The following is a 27,963-nucleotide window of genomic DNA, read 5'->3' as shown; positions in this document are numbered from 1 at the left end:
TTGAGGGAAGGAGGGGGAGCTTCTGAATCTGCTTTTGAGTGATTACAACTTAATCAGAACAAAGAAAGACTGATAGCAAAGCGAGTTCTTTGGAAAGACTGGGCAGAAGCAATTAAACAAAAAGATTTTCAACATCTGCATCAACGACACCTATCTGAACAGATTTTTACTGTGTATTACAATTATTGATACCTGCTAAGGCTTTGCACGGAAAAACAATTCAGATGTTGACTGGCAAAACTGCCTTCTCTTATCAGAGCTACCAGTGGAGACTGAGAATTGGTCATTCTATCGCTGTTCTGAATGTCAGGGAAGGGCCAGGTGCTGTATGGACACAGGAGATGTCACAGTTCCTGCCTCAGAGTGGTTTTCCTCACTGCTCTGTTTAACCCTTGTAAACTCTAGTTCCTTCTTTTTAAAGGGCCTGATTCATTGTTCATTGATGTCAACTGAATGACTTGTATTGACTTCAGCAGGCATTGCATTAGTCCATAGATGAATGGTATTGAAAGGCACAGTGATGAAAGACAAATGAAAAGACAGGGATACTAGACCAGTAATGTTCAATTATTCCTTTAATAAAAGGAAGACTACAGCAGTACATTCTCCATACGTAACTAAAGCTTTCCTAGGCTTATGTCTAAAACAATTCTTTGAAATGTACAGACTTTACACATAATAAATGCAATAGTAGCTATTAAAAATACAGAGAGATTAGCACTCTAGAACTTAGCTCAATTAAAAATATTAGAGATCTGAATCCAGATAAAAAATTGCCATAACCTTACAGAGGGAAATTTTATGCTATTTTGTGAGTCAAATTTGAGTTATTTTGCAAAACCTGTCATGAAGTTAGGATTGGGCAAGGGACGTATGCAAATATCAAATCATTTTAAGCTTTTAAGTCCACCTGCCACTAATTAAAACCAATTAGAATTTTGGTTTGTTTTCACTGAAGAACTTTTGTTGCTTTACTAGTAAACAAATAGGAGGATTGTACTCAGGATCCAGTTAAAGCATGTTGCCAAAATGCCTGCCCAGATTTGGGACTTCCCGGTTTAGGGTGCTCTGACTGCCGGCTTAGCCAATACTTGAACAAAACCAGAAATGATATTATGGTATAAAGTCATATACTAGAAGGAATTTGAAAATATTAATCCTCAGTCCTGTAAGTTTTTATTTCACTACTACTGGACAATATTTTTCTGTAGTTCACAGAATTTTTCCGTCTAACCCAAAAGTCTAGGGCACTCAGAAACACACAAGACCCCCATCAAGAATATCAGCAGGAAAGTATTTCAAGCATGAATGACATCAGAACACTTCCCTTTATTGGCAAAAAAGTTTTGAAATATAGTAGCATACAAAAATGGAAGGAAGTGTTCACTGAGGAAATGAAAGGAGATGAATATGACATTTAGAATGCAATAATAGAACTGAAGCTATCTTTTTACTTTTGATGTTTCCTTGTCAATCTCACTTTTTTTCCCCACAGAACTTTGTATGTAGATAAACAAAACCCCACAGATTTCATAATCTTCATAAAAATGGAGACAATGCCTTCTCACCAAAATCTATGAACAGCTTTCCAGCAGATTTACTACATACACACATATCTACATACAGAATTGAGTCTGCAGTTTATCCTTTCCATAAAAACTTCTTCTCCTTCTGTGCAAATAAGTTGAACAAGCTAAAAAAATAAAAGGGCAAAGTCAAAAGAGAGGAATGCTCTATTGTAATGCATGGTCAACTACAAATATTTATAGAAAAGATGAAAACACTACTGTGTGCACATCAGGGTTGCTCTAGGACAGCTTTAACATGCATAGTTAATGTTTATGGAACAAAACCAACTTACTCAATGTGAAATCTTCATTTTCCTCATTTGCACCCAAAGTAAAGATAAGGTCACAAAAAAACCCAAGAAACCAAAACAAAATGCAAACAAAAAAAACCTTGCTTGGTAAAATCCGGAGGCAACAATGCAAAAGCACCTAGTGTTGTCACTCAAAGGCAGAAAAACTGAACAGAAGAAGTTGTGCTTTCTGATGATTTTATTTTCTGGTTGTATACATCTTGCTGCATACAACTGGAATAGCAGCCCAACCTGGAAAGCCCAATCCCAACCCCCACGAAGTACAGTTTCTGTGGAGATCCAGATCTGCATGGGTTGGTTTGCAGCAACAACCCTGCCATGCAGGGACATAGGTCACATACTGCAGCTTTGAAACCCCATTAGCTGAAACTTCTGAGGACACCAGTCCCTAAGGTTCTTTGGCACACTGCTGGAACCTTTCCTCCAGCAAAGGAGATACTTCCCTGCCCTGGACCCTCTGGTCAGGGCTACACTACAGCAAGTTCCCAGGTATAATCACCCTGTCAAAGTGTCAAGCCCAAGCACCAGGGCACTTTCCCAGCATCAATTCTGCCTACAGCTGTTGGGATTAGTCCAAGTACTTCCACCTTAGTTATATAAATAAGGAGCACCCAGTGAGATCTAAGACTACCAGTCCCTATTTAGCACCAGGGCTTAGGCTAGTTTTCCATCTCAGCTTGTCACAGCTGTCTGCTGCATAAAAAGAGTCTGAAATGTACTAAAAAACCCTGGAAGACTAATAATTCATTAAGCTGACAAATGAAAAGTAAGTCCTATCGATCAAGAGTAGAACTTCTTGGTTATAAAGGAAGCATATATTATTCTGACAGTATTTTCACAAGATAAGCTGAAGTTACAAAGAAGACAACCAATTTGATTCAAATAACTGTCTCTCCTCAGAAACATTCATGATTGCAGTCATCAGGCACAAGTTGGTGGGGTAGTATTATTACTCCCATTTTGAAAAATTTGGATAACTGCATAATATCAAGGAAACAGGACTGTATCACTATCACAGGCTTTCTGACTGCTGATCCTATGGAAAAGGGTAAGCAAAGGACTGATTCCTGCACCACTGAATCACAGCACTACTAAATACCAGCGTGGAAGGATGCGCAATCACACACACAGAGGATAATTTCTCCTCCATCACTAGCACTGAAAAGCTCAGGGCTTATCACACAGCTAATGAGAACCAACACATTTGCAGCTGGCCTCCCACCACCTGTAGAAGGTGAAAGTCAGCCAAAAGCCTACAAGACTCTCCAGTTGTGATGAATGGATGGAAACCAAAGTGTGGCTCAGATTCAAGCCCTAGACTAGTTACAGCACTGTAATACTGTGCCAACAGACCCACTTAAGAATGAAGGGCCCAGAGTGAGAGGCAGTCTCTAGTATTCTGTGATGGTAAAATACATTAGGGCAGGCATCAATTTACCTTGGTTAGTTATGTTTTTAGTTATGCTGTATTTTTGTGCCCAGGGGCTTAATTTATAATTGTAATAATAAAATGTATTATGAAGTATAAGCCAAGCACATGCAGTTTCTAATTCTATTTCCTCTCAAAGGAAAGAGCTAAGCTGTTAAGCTCCAGGTTCTTTCAACATTTCCTATTTGCGACAAACACAAAAATCTGAAATCAGAGATGTACCACTGCAAGGCTTTTACAAAGTTCAGGTACAGCAAGTTAAATGTCTGCCTTTTTCTTCTTTTTTTAATGCTCAAATGATGTTTCTAGTTCCTCAGTGTCACAATGCCTCATTCTGCAGGTAAACTGAAGTCACAGTTACCACTCCAGTTCAGACATCCTCCCCATGACACAAAAGTTACCATCTCAAAACTTCCAGGGTAGCACTCTTACCTACATTCTTACAGAGAGAACTTAGGGGTCATCTGAGGGACCTTCCAGTTCCTAAGGATGGGGACAACCCAAATTCTCTTAGGAGAATGGCTCTTACTCCGGCTTGGTTGTAGAATTAAACTGAATAGCCCAGCTGTTAATGTTATATTAATTTTGCCCTTGATTGTACATGAGAACTGGGGGAGAATGTTCCACTATCTCCTTCCCTCTTGACTGGAGCACCCTGTGCCAGGCCCCAGCAGGTGGCTCGTCCCAACTCTCCAGGTCCCCTTGCAGGAGGCTCTTACTGGGACACATTTAGAACAGCAGGAAAACAATTTATATGTGTATGAGAACAATTTAATGTTAACAGAAAACTATGTTTAATTATTCAGATTGTCAGTAAGTGATTTAAAAATACGATGTCAAAGAGCAAGACTAGCAACTGCACCATTTATCTACTGTTTTTACAGTATATAGTATTTATTCTATAAACAGTAGTTTTAATAATTAAAAAAGAAAAAAATTACTGCAGTAATTTTTACTCTAGATTCCACTGATTAATGTTGATATTGACAACACATTAATATTGCTCAACTTATTAAGCTCAATAAATAATGAGGAAGAGTTAATAAGAATACAACTAGCAAACATAATAATGGTCCTTAATCTTATGAAATTGTTCTTTACTCACATGAGCAGTCAGTCTCACTAATGTCAGCGGCCCAAATTTTGCAGTCCTTAATCACATACTGTTACCTTCAGTAGCTGTTGTTCTCAATTTAGGATCAAAGCCCATAGTTTGCTGGGGCCATGCTTTCAAGGGAGGATTGGGCCCAGACTTTTAATAAGGGGTTTGGTGGCTTACAAAGAGGTGATTAAGATCTTCCTTTGAAAAAACAGAAAAAGTAGAGTTCTTCTTTTGGATTATAACAGCACAGATAGCCGTAGCTTGCGGATTTCAAAGTATTAACTACTAATCCACAAGTGAACTGAAAGGTTTTTGTTTGTTTGTTTTGCTATTACAGTATTTAAACTTGTCAACCTTCAGTTCTCAGTAAGTCATACTTAAGTTTCTTAGCAAAATATTTTATCACATCTCTGTGAGTGTGCCTAAAAGTTTGAGAGATCTCCTGGTTGTAGGCAAAACCCAGGGTAGTTTTTTTGTTTGTTTGTTTGATTTGGCTTTATTTAATGAAAAGCTTGTACTTATTTCTGAGAACTCAAATCATGAAGTTTTGGAAACTAAGCCACAATATAAAAGTTTCTCTTTTCTGTAAGTGACATTCAAGGATTGTTGTTTGTCAGTGACAAACAGAAAGTACTTAGTATAATTATTATAGCACCTCAGTAAAAATCAGACTCTAGCCGTAGGTGATTGCAGCTATAAAGTTTCCAGAATAGGAACAATGAGCCCTATGAAACTAATGAAAAAAATCGCCAACTTCCTCACTCCAAAGTCTGATTTTTACAAGGACTCCACTTCTTCCTGGTTGCCAAAAATGAACAGTTTATTTGAATCTAGCTTAGGTCTCCAGGAAAATAATTTTAATGTAAAATTGAATAATGTTGCACCAATGACAGGATAATTAAATGGTTTCAAAATTGAGCAATATTTAGGTAGCGTGCCCCACTAATGAAAATGCAGAAATCATATTCTAATGATAGCATAACTAAAGATGATAAATATTCAGATATACCCTTTGCTGTATCACTGTACTGTAATCAAATCAATTAGAAATCTAATGACTACTTTGACACAAACAGGTATTTAATATGCTGAAAATGTACCAGATTTCCCCCCTCAAGCATTAGTAAAATCCCCAAGAAAATTAAAATCCAGGTCATAGCTAAATTCCTTTGAAACTGGGATTTAAATTAAAAAAAAAAAAAAAAAAAAAGAAAAAAAAGAGTTTAGTCACTGTAAGAATTCTTTGTGTTATTATATTTTTATAAGGTTAAAGCTAAAAATAAGATCAAAATCTTTTTGAGGGTTACATTAAAAAACAGGCCAGGTGTGTTCAGAAACCCATCACACATATGCCTGTTAAACAGATGCCAACCAATAAATTAATTAAAGCTACTCTCCTCTCAAAATAGAAAAGAGGAAAGAGCTGCTAGGGACATTTATGGGCTGACGTTCACTTGACTGACAAGTTTTTCATGCTTGGCCTCTATTGTACAAACCTCTGATACTTCTCAAACAATTTCTGAAAGGAAAATTAAATCCCTGTGAGTAAGAGAATTTACTAACCTGTTTCTGGGCAGTCAGATTGATGCTAGAGGTATGGCATGGCTGTTTATCAGCTGGGAGAAGTGAATTAAGGAAACAAGGTTTCAACAGGGACCTGATGAAAATCTTTCCTAATAACCCCTGCCATCACAATCAGGAAATCAGAGTTTGCATGTGAAATATCTCACTATCCTTTGTATGCTGTACTTCATTGTGACAATTAGCACCTCAGCTGATCAAGTGAAAAAGTATCTTGTGCTGATCTTAAATCCTACTATACTTATAGGACCTGGAAAAATAAATAGAAAGGCCTTTGAGGAAAGTAAATGGTTCTGAAAGGGCTACGCAACTCCTTGAAACAAACTTCTCTTGGACTTTAAGCACAAACAACATTAATTTCCACATTTCTTCTTCCAATTATACAAATTTAATTTTTTCGGGAAACCACACAATTGCTGCAAAAGGAATTAGTGGACGTAAGGGGTTATTAAACATGGCATTCACCCACTGCTCTTACACAGAAAAGGCAGCTCTGAAAAAAACAAAGCTGATTAATATGAAAGGCAGCTAACCTAAAAACTAAAACTTGAACTGAATGGTGTGTGCTAATCTTTCTCAAATACACTTATGAAAGCTAAATTTGCTGGTATTTGCCATTGCTATGCAGGCTAAGTGTTCATGTGAATGATATCTCCACAGTTCTGAGCAAACCAGTAAAAAACAGAGGGTTTTGTCCTCACTGGTAATTTTCTCAACCTCCTGTCTATCCACAGCTGCTTGAATAGTGAACACTTCACAATCCAGGGTCATTTGTGATAAACCTTGTTAAAAAGCTGCCATTCATTATTGGTAATTTCCTTAATCCTCAATTCTCTTGTAAGGAAAAGATAGAAATTCTGTGTTATATATTTGCTCTACTGGGTCTACAAACAAAATAACTCAACATGTTAGCCACATTAATAAAATACTCACCAGATCAAACTCTTAATAGCCCGTCTTAGACTCGCCATTGTTTATTGATGTTTGTTTGCCAGCCTATCTGGAGACATTGGGAAAATCGTAATAGCTCTGGCCACTCATTAGCAAAGTACCGTGGAGTCCTAATCCCATAAAGATATTAAACTATTTTTCCTTACAATAGCAACAAATGGAGGGAATTCTCATTACTTATTAAGATGTGGTACATTCTTTGCATATTGAGTTTCTTCTTATACTTTGAACTCTTATCCCCCATCACACTGTTTCTGAGGCTGAGATCAAAGTACAAATCGGCCTTACAGAGCTGCAGATGAGTGGCTGCCTTTCAGAGAATATTAATGCCCTTCTGAAGGGCCCATCTGCAGAGGAGGAGGATTCCCCTGATGGGAGAGCCCCGCCAGCCCAGCCACACCAGGTCACCACTGGGGACACAGCACAGCCCAGCTGAGGGGAGCTGCTCACCCCAACTTAACTACGTGGCCCAAATCTCAAAGCAATAGTCAGCCCAGGTCTCTTTTGGAACTGGAGAGCTGTGTAAATCTGGATTCTGGCAGACTGGCACAGAGCAATTTGTTTTATAGCAGGAAAATATGTGACCAATTTTGTATTTTGCATTGCAAAAAAATTCTGCTCTTTCTGGATCTCACTTTTGACTTCTCCAGTTTTAGTTTTTACTTCCCTGTACCTCACCTACTCGAGGACCAGTGTTATCAGTGAGCTTGTGGGCAGCTGGCAAGACAGTTCCCCCTCCAATCTTCCCCTTCCAGCAGGGATCCTGCCATACAGGGTTTCTTTCTTGCCTTCAAATTTGCTTGCAAGACTTTTAAAGGGGAATTACTTTAGAGCTTGTTAAAGGTAAGAGTAAACATGCTAAGTACCAAGATATTCAGTGGGTATCGGAAAAGAAGAAATGTTATATTCATTACAGAGGAAAATCTAGTAATAAAAAGTATTACCTGCATTTATAGCCCTTGTAACCTAATTTTTGTGACAAAGCAAAGAAGTAAAAACATTCCTTTCTGCCTTTCAGTGACCCCTATAAGAACCCCCCCACGGAGTCATTTAGGATAGTAATTTGAGTGAAAATATATGCAGCCTTTACTTTTCTTGCTCTTCTTAAATTAATAACCCTCACTGATAATTAATCTAAAAGTTTCTAAAGGTATTTGCAAAAATGCCCTCAAATTATTAAGCATTTAAAAGAAATAAAAACTTAAAAGACATTATCCACAACATAAAAGAGTAACAGAACATGGAGCTGCATTGCTCAAATGTTAAAACTGTACATAAAATACTCCTTCAATATACACTGCCAGTAAAAACCAAAGCAAAGCAGGTCATTAAAATGTCAGACTTGGGGCAGAGTGGAAAAAATGCTGTGTTTAAAAGTAAACATGTAGGCCTTTAATAATTATTTCCCCTTAAAGTTAACTGTTAAAAAAACCTCAAACCAACAACAACTGAACCCAAACAACCTAAAATTAACCCCCAAACAAAAACCTTCAGCATCAGGATAGAGTCAAACTCTAGTCTTAGCCTTGTTCCTAAGCAAACCTAAGGACACTTTTTGAGTCTTTATGCAGCTGGATGTCACCTTTGTTTGGGAAATGTCACTTTCCTTTATCTGTTTTTTCTAAAGCAAAAGCAGAGTGGTGAGTTCAAGCCATTGATACCCGTGTCATGAGTATGCTACAGCTGAATGGGAATAAAAGGAGCACCAGAAACCTTGGAAGCCCCATGTGCATTGGGAGAACCCTTGGGAAGATGCTGAGGTTCTATGCACAGCCCTGTGCTCACTGATGGACTTTCAACACTCACTGTTGTGGTGATGTTGAGTCTCATGCAGAATTTTAGCACTCTGTAAAGAGCTCAGAGTAGAAAACCTCAATGCCTTCTCCTCACGTGAACTAAAACTACCCACTGAAACTGGCAAAAGATTGTCAGGATAAGTGAGATGCTGTGGTAGTTACTGGGGAGCTGGAAGGCACATTAATGACACTTTTTTGAATTAACCAGTTTTGCAGTCCAGTGCAGATGAACCAAGAGAGTAAAAGAAAAACCGAAGTCTGTCCCTTCAGACACAAACTATGTTGCAGTACTGAAAATAAAATGTTGTATACTGGTGTCACTTTTTCTACTTCCAAGCTTTTTGAGCCAGTAACAAAGACTAATGTCCTTTTGATTCTTCAGAGCTGAAGGTTTTAATTTCCCTTCCACTGGAAAAAAGTGAATCATGGCCCCAAAGAAATTTTCCATCTCAATTTTGTATATTTTCAGCAAAGTGTCTGCATATGAAGTCAGTATATAATCTGCACTGAGCTGAGTTCCTAAACTGTGTCTAAAAAGTGGCAATGCCCTAGTGACAGCTAGGCACAATTCCAGATTAACTGGGCGAGTGCATATCTGAACAACACCTCTGATTGCCACAGTTATTCCAGATTAATTTTGGTTTTATGGAAGTAGTTGGCTCATAAAACACAGATAAATTTAATGATTAAAAACCAAAAAAGTTGTACCCTCAGGCAGTGTCTGGGACTCCCACTGAAGTCCATGCAGGAATACAGGTAACTTATTTTGTCCTCTAACATCTCTGCTCCCTAAAGCTAAGAAACACCACTGCTGAAAGTACAGGTTGTTACATTTACAATCAGCAATTAAAACCAACATTCTTCTGGTTTCCATCTGATAAGAGCAGTGCTCAAAGTGGAGAGACAATGGAGAAACACATAATAGCACCAACAAATTCAACTTGTATTTAACTAGTCCTTTTCCTTTAAATCAGCTTCTGCAATGCAAATATTTGTAAGTTGGGAAAAAAGCCTGTAATTGTGTTTAACACATGTTATACTCAAAATGCAAAGACCATTTTAGCCTTCATACTTATGAAGTTTCTTTTTCTAGTTTTTGGTATTTTATGTATTATGATCAAATATACCAGGAGGAGACAGATCTATGGACAAAGTTTTAGATTGGTATAATTGACTCAGCAGAAAAACAAAGACATCTTTAGACAGCTGTGATTCCATGACTGTTAACAACAGGTCTGCCATGCCCAAGACTTCCTCAGTAGGTATAATCACTAATTCGTAGTCACAGGCTTACAGTGACAATGAAAACAGCAAAAGCATACTGTATATGTATTTTTGACAGCTCTTGTTTTTCTTCTGTGATTAAAATGATGGGTAATACTTTAAAAGGATTAAAATTAGATGTTGGAAAGTTGGTTTATAGCCACACATAAAGCCTTCAAGAAAAAGTTAAAATTTCTTAAATTTTGAATCAACAGGGTGACTTTAGAGCACCTCAATACTTCCTATAATTTCCTCAAACTATTTTGATCCAGCAGCAGGAGCCTAAAGCCAGGCTGAAAGCACCATGGAACCCATGGCTTGTGACCTGTGGCTTTGGTGAAGGCAGCACACCATGACCCTAGAGGGCTGGTACTTAGTTATAATGATAGGTTTGAACACTATTTCTTTTCCTATTGTCTACAAGAATTCAGGATGATAATCCCAGTTTAAACAGATTTTCTAGTCTCATGACACCTCTGGAAATTCTAGTTTCCTTAAAGATAAGCAAAAATGTTAATTTAACCTGTAATCTTTGTGCAAAATCAACTACTATCAATAGTGGGGATTCCATAGATTGGAAAGAGGGTTCATTTTGGGTTCTTCAACCTAGATAAAAAAGAATGAAATAATTTTCTCAGAAAATATTAGCTTGCCTGCAGTTCATTGTGAGTATTGTTTTTACTGATTGTCTTATTATTATTATTGTCTTAGGATGTCTCAAAGTGGGACAATTACATAACTACTGCTACTGTCTTCCTGGCCACAGGCTAAACTAGCAGCCGGTTCTCCATTACCAAACTACAAAAAAAATGCAGTTTGAAAGTACACATTAAATATTTCAAATGTTTTCTTCAAAAAGACTTATCATAGATCTGAAAACACGTGCCGTATTCCAAGGAAATCTCTTGAAAGATGCTTTTCATGAGCATTTGGCATTGATTGCTCAGGAGTTTAAAGAAACGGGTGTTGTTTATGCTGTATTTACAGAGCACAGGCTCAGCTGTTACCCAAATGCAGGCAACCTGCATTGAGCCATCATTTCTCCACACACCTCATTTCTAGGTATTCAGCAGGAAAGATAAACCTCCACAAACACCACCTACATACACATTAGGAACACGTGATACACATAACATTAAATACCACCCACCCTCCGCAAACAGTCTTCCTTCGGGGCTCCAATTTCTGCAATTCAGCCAGAGTATGATCTAGAACAAGTCATGGCCATCAAGCTACTTTGATATTCTTTTAATTTCAGAGGTTTTTTTTCAGAGAGCTAATCAACAAAGTCTCTAGGATGCTTCTCCTGAAACTTCCGTTTCCCAGAAGTCCTTATTCACATTCTCTACTCTGGTCAACTCTGAAGACTGTAGGCCTATTTTTTTTAAATTGGTGGTTTGCCTTTTTCTCCAACTGGCATTGGTACTCTAGCAAAGAATCACACCTACCTTGCCAGCAGCTATTTGTTCCCCCAGTGTTGCCCACTGTGCTGAAGAAGGGCAGGCATTCCTATGGCAATGTGGTTAACTCAAATAGCTTAATCCAGTTTTAAAAAAAAATGAAACAGAAAGCCAAAAAACCAAAGTGAAAGGGGGAAAAAAAAGGTAGCTAAGTATCAGCTATTGGATCAGAGACTGGGCAGGGAAAGCTGCAGCATGGGAAGGCAATGCAAGGCACCTGTGCTCACTGACCTTCGAGCCCAGCACAGTCTGTCTGTCCAGAGCCACCTGTAATCTGTCTGATTTCCCTCCATTGCAGAAAGGGTTAGATTAGGAACAGTTCAAATGAGCTGGTCAGCCAGTAGAACTGGAGGAATTACAAGCTTCTACCAAAGGATGGTGATAAAACATTTTCAATCAGAACAGCTGCTTTTAGATGTAATGTTTGGCATTAGGAAAGGATGACTTGAGCCAACACAGGCTACCTGCAGTATTTTAGAAAATGTGCACATGCTCACTTGTGCCAGAGGACATAGTGTATTATATCCCTACAATGAGAGATATGAGTTGTTCATGGGAACATCTTTAACTGGCACAGTTACACCTGGCAAATTGGGTGATTCACACCTTTGCTTTCTCTTCTGTGTTAACTCTGTCATTCTGTTACTCCAAGCTGGAGTCAACAGATCTTACAAAGCAGCCCTGGACCCTGCAAGTTGCTCAACACATGTAAATGCTGTGTTAAGATGCAGATCTATAGATGCCTTAGAGAGCACTTTCTAAAAACCATAAGGATCTGATTTACCTTCATTTGTGTTGTCATTATAGCACTGCAGTTTGAAATCAGTATTTCGAGGCAATGGTTAGAAATCTAGCAGCATTTCTGTATGAGCTGTCATCACTATCTGCACCACCATTGACTTTTTCTTAACTGATCCAGCTGAAAAAGAAAGAAAAAATTTGTTAGATCAGTTTGAGTCCAATTCCCTGTGCCTGTGCAAATGCTTCTCTTGGAACAGGGCAGGAGAAGCAGCAGGGGCCAAAGCTGCTGCAGAAACGTAAGTGTAGCCACATTCCTCGATATTTGCGTAGAGAGCCAGACTGACTTAGAGTAAAATATCTTTAGGTGCATCCTAGTCTTTTTTATGATTATAATTTTTTTTCACATTCCAGATAGAATCCATCCACAGATCTGGTGTTTTTCCAGTGGATTTGTTCACACAATACTTTATGTTGGCAGCTCATTTCTGTCTTAGTCATGTTTTCGTTTTTACTTTAGCAGATGTTTACAATTACTCCTTAAAATGTTTCCATTTTCTCTGATCACTGAATGTGAATGAGGTGACATTTTTAAAAATAATGGCAGCTTTTTCTGGCCAGAAACCATGTTGTTAGATTCAAATAGTCTTTGTCTTTTAAACTGTGGTAAAGGTCTTATATCTTTGTAACAGCAGAACCTGCACTACTTTGCCTATTCCTTTTTTTGCCAAAACCAAAATGTTTTCATTACCTGACTGTATCTTCTGCCTGGTAATCAGATGTTTATATGGCTTTTATTTAACCTTAAAGGCATGAGGCCTATTCTCCTGGATTTGCGTTGGAAGGACTGCAGAATAAAAGGTGCTACAGCAGCCTGAGCTCCTGAAACGCAGAGGAAGGTTTCTCTGCTTTTCTTTCAATCAGGTTTTTTCCCAATTGCTTTTATTGACTAAAATTTAGTCAATCAAAGTTCTTACAAACAAATACCTCATTTCCAACACCTGCAATTATATTGCAATGTTTGTAATGCTTCAGATGTGCTTCAGAAACCCATTTCTGGGAGTCCTCCAAGCTTTTGAGAAAATTCAGCTGTTTCTTCTTTTTTTCTTCTTTTGTTTTGAAAAATAAGATTTTAATTTGCAGAAAAAATATAAAAATGAGCCATCAGTTTACCATAAAGGCTTAAACAAGAGAGCCACACAGATATTTTAAAAGATCACTTTCTTTTTGATGCAGTCTCGTGACTTTTGGAGTGCTGACTCACGGTTTTTGCATGCTTGACATCAGCAATACCACAACTGAGAGAAAATCTTTGTGAAAGATTCCTTTCTAGTCCTCTTGAGACAAAGGGATCCTCCAGGAAAAGACACAGAGAAACAACTGTTTCTTATTCATTATAGTTCCCAGTTAAAAACAAGCTCAAAACCCAACTTTAAAACAAACAATCTAAAATATCTGCCAAACCATTCCTGCTTCTTTCTTTCACCATAACGACTCAAAAAAGGTATAAACACATTTTTTTCTTTTCATTGTTAGGATTATAAAATCATACAATGTATGAAAATGAAACTTCTAGTATAATTTAATATTTTTCAATAAACAGCTTCTTTTAATATGCCATATTTCTCCCTTTTTCTTGTCAAGCAAGAAGTCTGGCATTTGGGACAGACAATGACTTTCTCATTAATGATCATATGTTATTTTTAATAATAGTGTGTAATTTTTTAGCTTCCATGAAAAAAGTGTACCAATTTTATGACGACACTCATTCCTCTTAATAGAAAAATGTTTTCCCTTACTAGGAATCAAGTATTCTGAGAGAAATATGGAAATGTCACTTGAAAAAAAATTTAGAACTGTTTTGTTCTTAAATGAGAATTTTAGCCCATGAGTTAATGTACTTCCACTGCAATGTGCTAGCTGATCCATGACCTCAAGCTTCTACTTGTGTAAAACAATTACAAATATTCCTTACTCCTAATAAAAGAGAAGGAAATTAGGGACTATCCTTAACATTACTGATATTAGTAGTAGAGGAAGACAATAATATATTACACTAAGTGTAAAAAATTTGATTCTGGAACTGGCTGGTTTGGCAGCCAAAACTAGACTCTTTATTGAGCAAAACTTCCTACTTATTCCAAGTTTTCCTACACTAAGACTTAAGGATAAGTTGCTTGCGGGCTTGATAAAAATGGTTGGTATGTGCCTGTATTAAAGTATTTTTGGCATAAACTCCTTCAGAGGCAAATCAGGTCACAACAAAACTGTTGTTGTCATATGGCATTAATTTGATAGCTCACTTAAACTGACTTGCTGATTCTCTTATATTCACCAGACTTTTTAATTAATTGTACAAAGCTGAAAGCAAACAAACAAAATTAGACTGAAAAGTAAAACTATACTATACAGCAAAGGTACAATCATCCAGCTGAATTCACTCTATAACTGAGTCCAAATCTGTACTGTACTATGAACTACCTAATTACATCATCAGAATCATCATTCGTAGAGGGTTGCTCAGCAGAGAATATAAAACCTCCAGCGTCACAGACCACTCCTTTTTTGCTACCCATTTGTTCTGCATGGACAAGAACAACAGTATTATCCCTACTTCTAAATATTTCTAACACCATTACTACTACAAAAGTACTTTTATTTCATCACCATTGTTTTTTCAGAATAATAATGAAATCATAGACAATTTAAGTACCTGTTCACAAATTTAGATCTACTGAAGACCAGACTATAAAATATGTGATTTGATCTATTCTGCACCAGTCCTTCAGCTGATCGCAAAACTCATGCTGGATCCCCAAGCCTCAGTAAGCACAACACTAATTTAAGAATGCCAGAGCATTACTTCATAGCTGCTCTTTAAGAATAGTATCTCATATTTATAGTAACTCTCTGTAACCCATGATTTACCCAGAAACTCTTTCTGTTACTCTGTTAAACTCAGTCTTTTAAAAATTATACTGTATTTTCACTCTATCATTGTAGAAGTATAGTTAATAGAAAATATTTCCATTTTTTTTTCCCCTGTAAAATATTTGGGCAGGTGGAATTAAGACACCACATGCTGCAAATATATTAATACTAAGTAAAGATCTTCTTCTCCCCCCACCCCACACATGCACATGCACACAATGATGATGTTTTTCTTGATCAAGATGGGGGAAAAGAGATTGTCTAGAGCATTTCAACACTCCTGGTGTGGTTTAAGCTTGCCTGTACGAAATTGCTTTTGGCACTCCTCTTCCCCAGAACCAAAATCCTGTTGTAAGAGCCCAAGCCATCAGCATTTCCCTTCTTCCCGGAAAAAAAAAAAAAAATCCCCCTAACCCCAAAAAAACTTAAAGTCTTCAGTTCACCTTCTACTTTGGCTTTAGAATACATCACTCAAGTAATGTACAAAATCTCAAAGGGAGAAGAAATTATTTCTGTATATATAGCACTTGGTTAAAAAAAAAGTAAGTTTAATATAATTTCTGGAAAGAACTCTATGCCTGAAATCAGGACAAACCTGGTATTAAAAATAAATTGTAATATGAGTTCTTGGCTACACAGCGTGTTGTTGCAGATATGGGGCGGTGTGGGCTGAAAGGACTGTTTGTTGACTGTTTCTCTCTGACACAGTATATGAATCCCATTCTGAGGTGGTCTGCTGGTTGCCTGCAGTGCAGGAGAAAATACAGTTTCCCTTTTGATGTATAATTTGGCTTCTGTTTTTTGCTTTGCTTTCCTTAGAGCACTGATGACTGAACATGACTGGAGCTGGTAGAAGGTGTCAGACTGATATGCTGTTGCTCTTATACCAGAGTACCCAGCTGGGGTGTCTTCCTCATATTAAATCAAGCCTCACATGTGAGATCAATGAAGCATTTCCCCCAAATCAGATTGGTATGAACCATTAAATTTTTTTGCAGGTTTTTGTGTGGTTGTTTGTTTTTTTTTTTTTAAATTCTCTAAAGTAATTTGAGAATTGTGACTTCATAACCACATAATTATAAATATAAGAGAAGCAACTCTGTCACTTCGTGACTGAACGCAGTACTTTGACTCATTATTTGTCATTATGTGTCAATTGGTCTCCACTTTCTGCACAGATAAGTCCTTAGATTAGAAAAAAAAAAAAAGTTATGTCAGGATAAGGAGTACTTAAATTCTAAAAGCTCATCTTTCAAATACTGATGACAATATCTTGCATTATCTAATATAGATTTCCTGTTTCATTCAAATGTTAATATATACACAAAAAAGTAGGATTACGGGGGCCACAGGAGGCCCTGTGGTTAATTATGATAGCAAGCAGTGTCCTTTTTTCCACACAGGCAGCCCTTTGAGCAACAGGAAGACGATGTGCTACTGTTGCTTAAAGAACTTGTAATAGGCTTCGTATTGCTACTTTTTTGGGGAGGGTTCTAGAAAAAAACCTGTGGTTAAAAATGCACCCTGGTCTATGCCATGGGAGTTTCCTGTGGTCAGCTGGGCTAGAATGGAAACAGCCCCTGTTTCCTACTTGCTACCTTTGAGCATTGGAATGACAAATTAGTGCAGCCCCCGAGCTCACCAAAGCTGGCTTTTCATGCAAGGGCAAGAGAAAACTCATCACGAATGCTTTTCCCCACAGAAGATCATGGAATGCTTCCCATCTAACACATGGTCTAATTTACACTCATCTCATTTTATATTTAAGGTCATAAGCAAAAGAAATTGGAACTAGTAGTGCCGAACACGTTAGTGTGAGTTTGGATTTTGTTTTGTTTCTGTTGATTTTCTGAGCACAAATGTAGTGATTAACAGTAATGTTTTAGGAACTTGCCTTGGTGAGACCTGACAGCAAGCCTACCTGTTTGGGGGCTGTTCTGAAAGAGATGACTGAATGTTTCAACAAACAAAGTTAAAATCCTCTTAAAAAGCATAAGATTTTTATCTGTGAAGACTTGGTTTGGTGTCTCAGATTGACAAATATCACCCCAAGACATTTGGTCAGGGACTTTTGCTTTCCTGTCACAAGGCCACTGATTAATATGAAATAAACTCCATCTATAACTACATCTGTTTTTCTGTCTAGCTAAGGTGGCAAGTTGCTGTATGAACAGTGTCTGCAAGGCTCAGACACACAGTACTTCATGTAACTTTCATGACTGCATTTACTTTTAATTGATCCTGCAGTACTGTGCCCCTTATGGAGTGTTTTAAATCAATGTCAACCAGAAAGGGGTACTAAACTGTACAAGATCCTTTTTTGGTTGCAGTTAAAGATAACTTATTTATGAGGACATGAATAAAACTCTTAAGTGTGTGAATGTAAATATGTCCAAAACTTTCAGAACTCTTTTCCTTTATTTCATAGATTGGAAAATGTCAGACATGGATTTTTTTCCCTTTTCCATCATGAAAAATTCAACAGGGACTTTTGAATGTTTTTTCTCCCCTTATGTTTTTCTCCATCCCTATATTAACTGGATACGACATTGGAAGTTCTGTCATCCAATGAGAAAATCAAAGCAAGTAGAAGAGAGGCTTTTCCAAAATTGGCAGTGTTCTGGCATTCACCCAGAACTTTCATGTTCTGGAAACAAGCCCTTGACAAGCTCAGACACATGTGGTTCTCACCAGAAATGAGCAGGTCTTCTCAGCCCATTTGTGACAGCATGGACATTACTCCTGAAAGCAGTTGTTTCAGAAGAGCTACTCTTTAGTAACTTCATTTACAAATGGTTTTAATCCACTTGCACTGTATTAGTAAGAAAAACAGCGGAGGGAGTGACTGCATCACTCCACCAACCATCCCTTTATTTTGGGACAGACCTCTCAAACATTTTTCACAGCCTGAAGTACCTCCCCAATGTCACAGTAAACAAGAGGTTTGTTCTTATTACAGAAGAGAAGTGGCAAATAGTCCAAAATCCTGGCCAAACCAGCCATGGTTAATGTATTTAGGTAGTTACATAACATTAATTTCTCAGTAAAGGGAAGAGAACACTGGGAGAAATCAGTGAAGTTGCACTATTTGGTTTCTCAGAACAAGAGTCTCATACCGCCCAAGTATTGCTGACATAGAACTGATGAATGCACAGCAATGAAGTACAGAATGAGAATGTCACTTGACCTTTATATATTACACTTTTCCTTTCAGGTCCTCATCGAAATTAGGAGTGAGTCAGTATGGGAGACCGAAATCTCACCAAAATCAATACAAAAGAAATTAAAGATGGTGAATTAACTATAAAGACTATTAGTGCTCTTGAGTTATATTCAAGTTAAAAGATTACACTGAAACAGAAATTAAAGGGGTAAACAAAGACAGCTCATTATCTTACTTAATTTTCCCTTTTATGGATTAAACTTTACACTTTAAGAAGTTTGGTGGTTTCGCTCCAGTTATTATAAGTTCTATAACTCACACAGAACTAGAATTTTTATGCTGTAGAAAACTTCAGAGTTCCACACATTAAATACATGTCTTATTATTCCACTGGCATGAAACAATTTTCCTCTGAGAATGTAGCAGAGAATAAACAGCTCAGAAATAATATATTCCTCAAACCTGAGTTTAACATGAATCTTATGGAAGATGTTCAATTGCACCTGCTCAGAATCCAAGGTCAATTGTGATGTCTTTGAATCTCCATCCTGTATTTGACAGTGCAGCTCCATGTGCTTGGAGATTTTTCTACAAGTGTCCTTTGAAGGGTAAATCCCACTGAAGAGGCGACTTATGAAGTAAAGTTAATATAACCACAGTACTTGTCTGGCCGTGCAAGGGATGGTGCACAGGGGCCCTGCTGTGCTTACAGCAGCAACAGAGCCAAAAAATCCTACTGTGTCTGCAAAAATAACTAGCTTATTTTTGAGCCAGAGGTGGTTCTTTTACGTCCTGACTCAAAATACAACATATCTTTATAACAGTTTGTTGCTGTTGGTTTTGTCTTTTTTTTTTTTTTTTTAATAACAGGAGAAGTTTTTGTAAATTATTCAGAAGAATGATACCAGGTTTGGCCCCAACCCAGCGAAGCACATGTTTAACCTTCTGCATGTCACTAGTTTCTGAAATCAATGGGACTGCTTGCAGCCTGAGAGTAAATCATGTGCTTCAGTGCTCCACCACAATAAGACCTTTACAATTGTTTTGTTCTGTACAGATAATTCTAGAAACCCTCACAGAGCCTCAATGACTTTCACACATGATGAAGAACCTCTGCTATAGGTAGGAGGAAACCTTGCTAAACACCTCTTTTTACAGCTCTATAGCCTTATGTCCCATTTCTTTGTCAACCTGTACCAGAAATTAAACCTTGTTGGAGACATAGATTAGCTAGGAGCAGAGGGAGTTGAGTTCATTTGTAAAAGGGATGCCTTTCCTGTCAAACAAAGAAAGGAAGTTAGACATATATAATAAAATAATTGTAGATATGTAAATTATAAGTGCAACAAATAAAGGGCTCCTTTACCTTCGATGGTGAAAAGAGTTTGGGCTGTTTTTTCCCAAACAGCAAAAGACTTGTATTTTGCAAGACTGTCTTCAAAGAAACTATTTGGGGTACAGAATTTCATTCATGAAAGCTGCATCAAACATTTTATTTGCTCTACAAAGCATAAGCAACACGTCAGAGATCAAGCACTGTGGAGAGCTTGGAGCAAGGTGCAGCCTGACCATTTGCATGGGGTAGGTGATTAACAGTTTGATTGGAATACTGCAAGTAGCCCAAATTACTGTAAACACCTTTGGAACACCAGGACCTCTATTGCTAAGGTTGAGAGTTTTACAAAATAATTATATCTGTTTTCTTTGGGAGAAAGTAATTGAAATTTGGGTAGACTCAATCTTAAAAGCACAAAGCTGCAAGAAACTTTTGAACAAAAGAGGAATTGGCAATTTTTTTCCTAAATATTTTTTATGACTTGCCCAGCCAATATCTAACAAATGGTATCACTTTAGCAAAAAAAATTGTCTCTCCTCTTCTGAATAACAATCCCTTTTTTTTTTTTTGGTGCAACAAAATCCAAAGATTCAGACTGACTTGTTGCTGGCTGAAGAGCCCTCTCCTGCAAGAAATCAGTTTCTGATGAAACCTGTTATGTGCATTTAAGGTGAGAAACTACTGCCTTCACCTTGGGTGAGAAGCCACTCTCAGCTTTACCTCAGGATGCTGAAGTGCTTTATGAGCTAGTGCTTGTGGTGTCAGCCTGAAAAATGATACTTAACATCCTCCCCCCCCAAAAAAAACCCAAACACACACACACTCTTAGCCTTACAGCAAATCATCCCAGAGTTTTGCAGTGAAGAAGTGGGAGCAGGCTTCTGCTGAGCATTGGCTGGGTTTGTACCTATGATCTTAATGTTTCCAGTCACAGCTTCATCCACACATCAGCTCCTGCACTGCTCTTGCCAGGCCGTGTGTGAGACTCAATGCAGGTGAAAGCCCTGACCCCTCCTTACCTACAATGCCATTATAGAGGGGGCAAAATGGCAAATCTTTAACAGTGCCGAGCTTAATTGATTTACCTCAATATGTGGTCAGGGCTGCTGCTCCTTTAGCACGGTGTAAATACCCTGCACCCTTCCATCTGCAGCTGGGAAGCACCTTGCCCTGCTGCCGGGGTGAGGAAGAATTCAAGAACAGAATATTGCCTGGATATGCTGATGAAAATGCAGGCAGTGCTCAGGGTACTTTGCCTCACTGATGTTTGATTTGTCTGCTTCAGTCTGCATCCTTCTGGGGCAGCAGTACTGGAGGTTTATCCACACTAACTTCTCCATCCACATTGCTTTTTTTAAAGTGGAGAGACGCCTTGAATTCATTATGAGAGGTAAAAAACTAATTCCTAGCACCCACACCTGCCTGAGTATAGTGATGTATTTCAGCCCTGCGCATCTGACATGCAGTAAAATATCAGCATCTTACAGTACCAGATACTAATTAGAAAAAGAAATGTGTTAGATGTCAGGCCTCAAGAAAGCAAACTTAACATTCTGACAGCAGCTGGAGAGTGATAGCCATAATCAAGCATTGTCCCTGCTTAGATCTGTGCCAAACAACCTCGCTTACTTCCAGCTAATTCTCCATCTGAGACGATCTTTCTTTACGATTCCAAAGAAACATGTTGTCAGTTCCCACCTGCTGGCATTGCTAGAAATAAAACTGCAGTTGATCGGATGCAATAGGTCAGCAGAAGAGTGCATTGAACTGTTGTTTGTGCTTCCAAGCTGTGTTATGGGGGATTCACTAACATTTATTAACCCTTTCTTAAATCATGGCTTTTATTATGCTTTTACAAAGCAGGAAGGTTTCAAGGATGAAAACACATCTTTTTAGGAATTTCAAAGGAAGCAAAATTTGGGCTTGCTGCCAGGCTAAAAGTTCGATATCATTTGAAAACCAAAATATATTAGAGAAGAAAGAAAATGCAGATGTCAGCCTAGTGACATAGAGTAATCTATTTGCTCAGTGCTTGTATTTTCCTACCAATTTTGTATTTTTCAAAAAGGACAATAAAAGAATTGTGCTCACTGCTAATTAATGACAAGCTGGTAAAAGCATCTATCCATTGTTCCATTTATTTCTTCATTTCCAGCAGTTAACAGCCCTGTTCTGAAATGAATCAATGTCGTTTACACAATGTTGTCACCCCTATTGTTTCTTTATCATCCTTGCATTTTCATAAATCGGAGGTGTTAATCCCTTAATGGCTTCTCTCAGAGCTCTAAAATGTATGCAAAATGGTAATCCATCCCCTAAACAATCCACATTTAGGCAGGCACCCTCTTAAATATGTTTACTATTAAAATGAATCCTTTGTTTGGATCTAACCCTATCTGTTTGTTTTCTAAACACTGAATCATAGCAGGTATGCAGAGTCTCATTTCAAGTAGGGACTATCAACTAACCCTGTCCTTTCACAAACCTGGTGATTTATCTACAGAGATGAAAGAGTTTTGGGGTTTTTTTTAGGGAGTCATATTATGTGTATATGAAATTGCCTGTCAGGTTTTGAAGGAAAAATCAAGGGTTTGGTGCAAAGATTATTAATGCAAGGAAAAGACATTTACTACCCTTAGTGGTGTTTGGTCTGGGCCCGAGTAACAACACTATGTGCTCTCTCAGAGACTGGAAAGAAAACCATGACATTTATCCAGCATACTTTAAAAGCAGCAGACTGTCCTTGCTGATAGATTTAATATCTTTGTTATTCAGAAGTGCAATACAGTTAGTACTTAAATCTTTGCATGATTGGGGTTGTAAAGTTTGTGGGACAGGCTGCACCTTACTGTCGATGCAGATATCTGCACAGGCACCCAGACAGCTGCTTACAGCCTTTTGTAGTTTGTATCAACTTAAATGTTCTTGTTCTTAATTATATTTTATAAGCTTTATAAGCTTTTTAAAGTAAATTCTGCACAGCTTAATGGCTTAATCCCTCTGAAATATTTTTTTTCCATTTGTTTTTAGAAAGGTCACTATCAATGCAAATATTTTATATGCACTTTCCTGAGCTTGATTCAAAGTAATTTAAATCATTGTGTTTCATTTCATTGCTATTATATTACTTTGGGTCAGCACCAAAATGAACTGCATCAAAGCAACTTTCTGGGAATTTTATGCAGTTAAAGGATAGTTTCCAGCATCAAGGTGCAAACCTCTTAAAATGAGATTTCAAACATATTCTGATCTGAGTAGGGTAGTTTGATGAGATATTATGCTGGCATAAGGACCAAGATGGAAAAGAAAAAACCCAAAACCTTAAAACCTTAAAACGGAAATATCTGACAAATAGGCAGGGAAGCATTTCAATAACTTACAGGGAAAAAAATGAGCGTTGGTGGCAACAGAAGCAGCAACCTGAATAAAAAACTAAAACCAAAATGATATTTAAAACATCGTCCGTGTATTTCTGTTTAATTCACTTTTGTTTCAAGTTGCAGAATCTGTATTGCTTAGAAGTGACACTGAAGTTCTCCAACAATGTATGATTGTGTGATCTGTGCTGCTTAAAGGATGGATCCTTGGAGTACTGACACAGAGAGAGAAGATCAAGGCTTGGCAGTGACCGTAACATGCTGCTACACAGCAGGCAAACATTGGAGTCGAGCAGCTGCACCAAGGCGGGTTGTGCTGCCTTTTTCCTTTATGCTCTTGTTTTGACTTGTGTTAATCACCCATTGTTCTAGGTGGGAGAGCTAAATTAAAGGACAGGGCGATCGAACAGAGCTCCCATTCAATTAGAGGAAGCAGGTCACCGCAAATTCTGCTGCACAACGAGGTGATAAGCAGGAATTAGAAGCATACCTGGAGAGGTGTACTATTTATAAGTAGGCAAAACAGTCTAATTTTAACGAAGGTTAAATGTAAATACTTTGTAGTCTTTCCAAATGTTCAACATCTTTTAGCACGAAACAATGTAAATCTCTGAAGTTTTCCTTTTGCCATCAACTTACAGCACGAATTTTTAGGGCTAGAAGTGAAGCCTAATGGGAAGATGAAAAAAGATACATGAGAAATAATAATAATAAAAAAAACAAACCACCTTGATTTTTTGTGCACAGTTTTGGGATAATCTCCAGTGTGTTCATGCCAGCCGAATTAGATTGCCATTTCATAAATAAGCATGGAGAGAAGTCTGACTGTGTAGAACTTTCAGGCAACACTGGGGATGCTGGGATCCCCAATGAGGGAAATCACTGAGAATCATGGCTGTATTTTAGAATGCATTTTCTATCATAAAAAATAGCAGGTTTCAGACATTTCATAAGAATGACCAGTTTCATAAGATTTCAACCCAAATTTTCTTGGGCATGGGGGTTCTGAATAGACTTTGAATGTGAATCTAAAACTGTCACATCCACAGAGCTCCCGAGAGTTTGCCAAGCATTCTTCATTAGCTTTCCCTAAACTCTGTGGGATCTGCACTTGTCTTCTGGGAAGGTGGGCTGGGATTATTTGGTCCACAATCTACTGAGTTATGGAGCTCCTGAGCTAAATTAGTAGTTACACCTTTTGAGGAGTCTTATAGACACATCTTCTGCACTCTGGGGAGTTCTCTCAGGCTTTTTATTTGATGTATGTGGCAAGAGATCCCTCTGTGGGATGTGGAGTGCACCTTTCCTGGTTAGAACAACACAGATTGAAGGATAAAGGGTTGGTGTCATACCTATGTAGGAGTTAATTTCTCTTGATGTGATGATATTAAAGTGCATCTCTGGGACATTCACAAGATGTAATTTGGAAACAGATATCAGCAGTTCTCCACAGAGCAATAATGCAATTGGTCCAGGGATGCAAATAAATTGGAAATACCATTCTCCAACTATTGATAGAAATGACACAATTATTTGTGCATAAACCCATTCTCTTCCTGTGGCATAAAGCAATTTTTGAGGCTTTCAGGCTCCTACACTGCCATGTCCTCTATTTGCCATACTCTGTCCTGGGACGGACCCCCATGTTTTGTGGTGCACATGAGGAGTGGACATTTTTGATCAAAAGAAGTACTGACAAACTGTATGTGAATTAATTAAATGAGAAAAAGAGACACTTCTGGAGCTGGTTTCTACAGATTTCAATGCAAATATTTTCAATTCATAGAAATGGACAATATGGCTTTATCTGTGTTCCTTTTTTAATCCATTGAGTGTAACCATCAAACATAACCTAAAAAATCAGGACTTCCTATTACCTCACTTAAATATGATGGAATTCTCTCTACAACAAAGCAAACAGCAGCATTTCTCTGACTCTATTGACTGTTCTATGTCATAGACAGGAGGCAAAATAATCAAACATACATTGTTGTTTGCCAGAAGAGTCCTGAAGTATTCTGCAACATATATTTTTCAGAGGTATCACCTGAAAAATTTATCCTTGAATGAGATTGAAATGTGAGGTCTGGCAAGGTATTTGAGTCTGGATTTTTTAAACCTAATTCTGTTGCAAATGTAACTACTCTGATTGTTTTGATTTAATCAAAACTGGCTGTTAAATCTCTAATTCTAACGTCTTTTCAATCTTTGCTCAAAGTGACACATATGTACTCCGTGACTGTGCATTGTGAAGTTAACAACTTGTTATTTGGCCTATCAGTTGTTGAATATTCAGCCCCTTGTTGGAATTGTTCAAAATGTAAAACTATTTCTGCCTTTATCACTCCTGTCTCTCAATTCATCCTTAGAGATCATAGATTTTCCAGAAAACAATTAAGAAAAATACAGAGAAGTTGTATTTTTAACTTCTAAGGCTGAAGGTTTCCAGACTCGCTTTGTAGTTTAAGGAGAAAAAGAATAAGGAGGAGGAAGAATAAAGTATATATTTCATCTTCTAGTGATAAGCCAATATTGAAATATACCTGTTTTTAAAGACTTAGTTAACAGCTTAATACAGAAATAAAATAGTCCAGGTATTATTTTAAGATAACCATAGGAGTTACCAACCCCATTTTTATATGAGTACATGATATTCTCTGAAAAATGAAAAATTAATTAAATCCCACAAATATTAGATCTCTTTTTTTTTTTAGCAAATATGGAGGTTCATGGTGTCATTAGACCTCAGCATAACCAGAAGAAATAACTTTAGTTGGTGAACTCTGTTCAACCCACTGAGGAAAAAAATCCCTATTTACACAAGCCAATTAAGGCTAATATTTAAAACACTCTTCAAGAAATTAACATTAAAATTTCATAATAAGCATTAAAATTTTCAAGTAAGGCTATCAAATACAAAATCAGACCATTGTAATTAAGGCCATCCTAGCAGTTTTTCAGAAATAATTGCCAACCCTCACATATGTCACATCTAGCCATCTACATGCACACTTAGTGGCCAGAGCGAATTGAGACTGTGTCAGCTGATTATCTCTGTAATCAAACACCCCTTTGATCAAATGAAGCACTGCTTGAATATCATTCAACGGAATTAAACAGAGAGTATTTATCAAATTGTTTCTAGCTACCATCATCGTTGGGAACATTTAAAGCAAGCCTTGTTCATATTTGTTTGGGTTTTTTTTCGTTTATCATTGAGATCAGCTGTCATGCCTGGACAAGTCAGCATTTTTATGTCATTTGTGTAAGGAAAAATACTTGTGCTATTTGATTAAAAAATCCTTAACTTCCGACTAATGACTGTAGATTAATTATCTACAGAATTTAGCCACAGTTTGTTTACAATAAGTTTCATAGTCTATCAAGCAAACTAGGAAAAAATATTCTTAGCCAAAGGATGAAGAATTTTATTCAGCTGGTCTAAATCTTGCTGAAATCAGTAGAGGCTCCTACAGACTTCAGTAGGCTCTGAATGAAGCTCTAAGTGTACATTAGCTTTAAGGACACACTACTTTGGTGTTATTTTTGTGGTCTTATGCCACCTACCCAGTAGCCTTGCTTGCACCTTCTGGTCTAGTCTGGGCTGTGACTCCAATGAAAGGATCATGTCTGTACTCTTATTTAGCTTTGATTAACATCATTAACCTATCATGCACTGGAGCAACTTGCAGAGCAAATTGGTAAGCCAATTTCAGCAAGCCACATAAAGCAAAGAACAGCTTGGATTGTCAGATAAACATACCCAGAGGTGCAGTTAGGATGCTGAAATTATTAGGTGAATGATAGGAAGCCAAAAAATCAGTGAGCCACTTGAGCAGAGAGTATAAACATAAATATCCAAAAGCATGCCACAGTGCATGTGTATTTTATGTTGATGTGCTAATACATTATCTGCTAAGGGTTTATTTAAACCATTTTTGTATTCCCTGCAATTCATTTATCTGCATAAAGAAGAGCCACTAACAGGACAGTGCCTTATGAACAAGCAACCCTGTATGTTTTCCACTGCTGTTTATAATTCTTCATGCTCATATCTACAATTCATGAGCAAATTGGCTCGTGAATGTTTCCATAAAGGTTGAACAAAGTATGGTGCTGTTAACACTCGCACTGTCATGCACGGAATCAAAATGTGCCCACTCTCATTCTATTCATCACAGCTCAAAGACATTTTGGCAATGATATTATCCAAATATTATTAAAACTTTGAACCCTGTCCCCATAAATTATAGCAAAATGGCTTCAGAGCCATTAGGCAAGGAGGATGTATGGGCTCCAGTTGCTTTGGAGTAATTATGTGCTTAAAAGGAAGCGTGGCTAAGCATTCTACCAGTAAAACGAGAAAAGCTATGATCATTTGTTACTGCTTCAGTGCTGTACACAGTATTGCTCACACAGGTCAAGCCAACCTTACAGCAGGACAATTATCTGCCTAGAGAGACCAAACATCTGTTATTAAGTACGCAGAGGCACCACTGCAGCATGCTAGAAATCTTGTCCACTTCATTGCTTTGGCTTACGGTAATGTACTTCAAACACTTGGCTAACTCTGTACAACATCCCCCCTTTCTTATTGTTACTGCAACAGTTCAGCTTTGAAATATGCAGTACCTTCACTCCCCCATTACTTCCTTTAATATGTGCACAGCTGTTAAAGATGATGGTGTAACTTTAGATGAGTCGTTCTTTCTCTTCTCTTTTTTTTCTCTCTCTCTCCCCCCCTCTCTCATTCTCTTCTTTCTTCAAAATGTGCTCTGAACATTCTTGTACATTTGTAAGTTACCCACTGAGAGTCACTGTGGAGAACAGGAGTGGTGCAAAAGTGCAGGGACACACAGTTTTTACATTATAAAAAAAAAGCTGCTTGATTTCAAACATTCCCTAAGTTGGCTGAAGAGGCAAACGATGCCTTTTCACACAATGGTTATGAAATAAT

The 27,963-nt window shown here is 37.6% G+C and overlaps 1 long non-coding RNA gene across 1 annotated transcript in view; it reads right to left on the bottom strand.

Moving 5' to 3' along the window:
• The window catches only part of LOC116450157, a 262,062-nt gene that overhangs the window by 24,493 nt on the left and 209,606 nt on the right, over window positions 1-27,963 (bottom strand). The window contains exon 5 of the long non-coding RNA XR_004242699.1: window positions 12,246-12,380. This is a non-coding gene — a long non-coding RNA (uncharacterized LOC116450157). The remainder of the gene's footprint in view (window positions 1-12,245; window positions 12,381-27,963) is intronic.

The sequence above is a fragment of the Corvus moneduloides genome, chromosome 12 (genome assembly GCF_009650955.1).
Source record: "Corvus moneduloides isolate bCorMon1 chromosome 12, bCorMon1.pri, whole genome shotgun sequence".
Lineage (NCBI taxonomy): Eukaryota > Metazoa > Chordata > Aves > Passeriformes > Corvidae > Corvus > Corvus moneduloides.
This window is presented reverse-complemented; position numbering and strand designations above follow the sequence as displayed.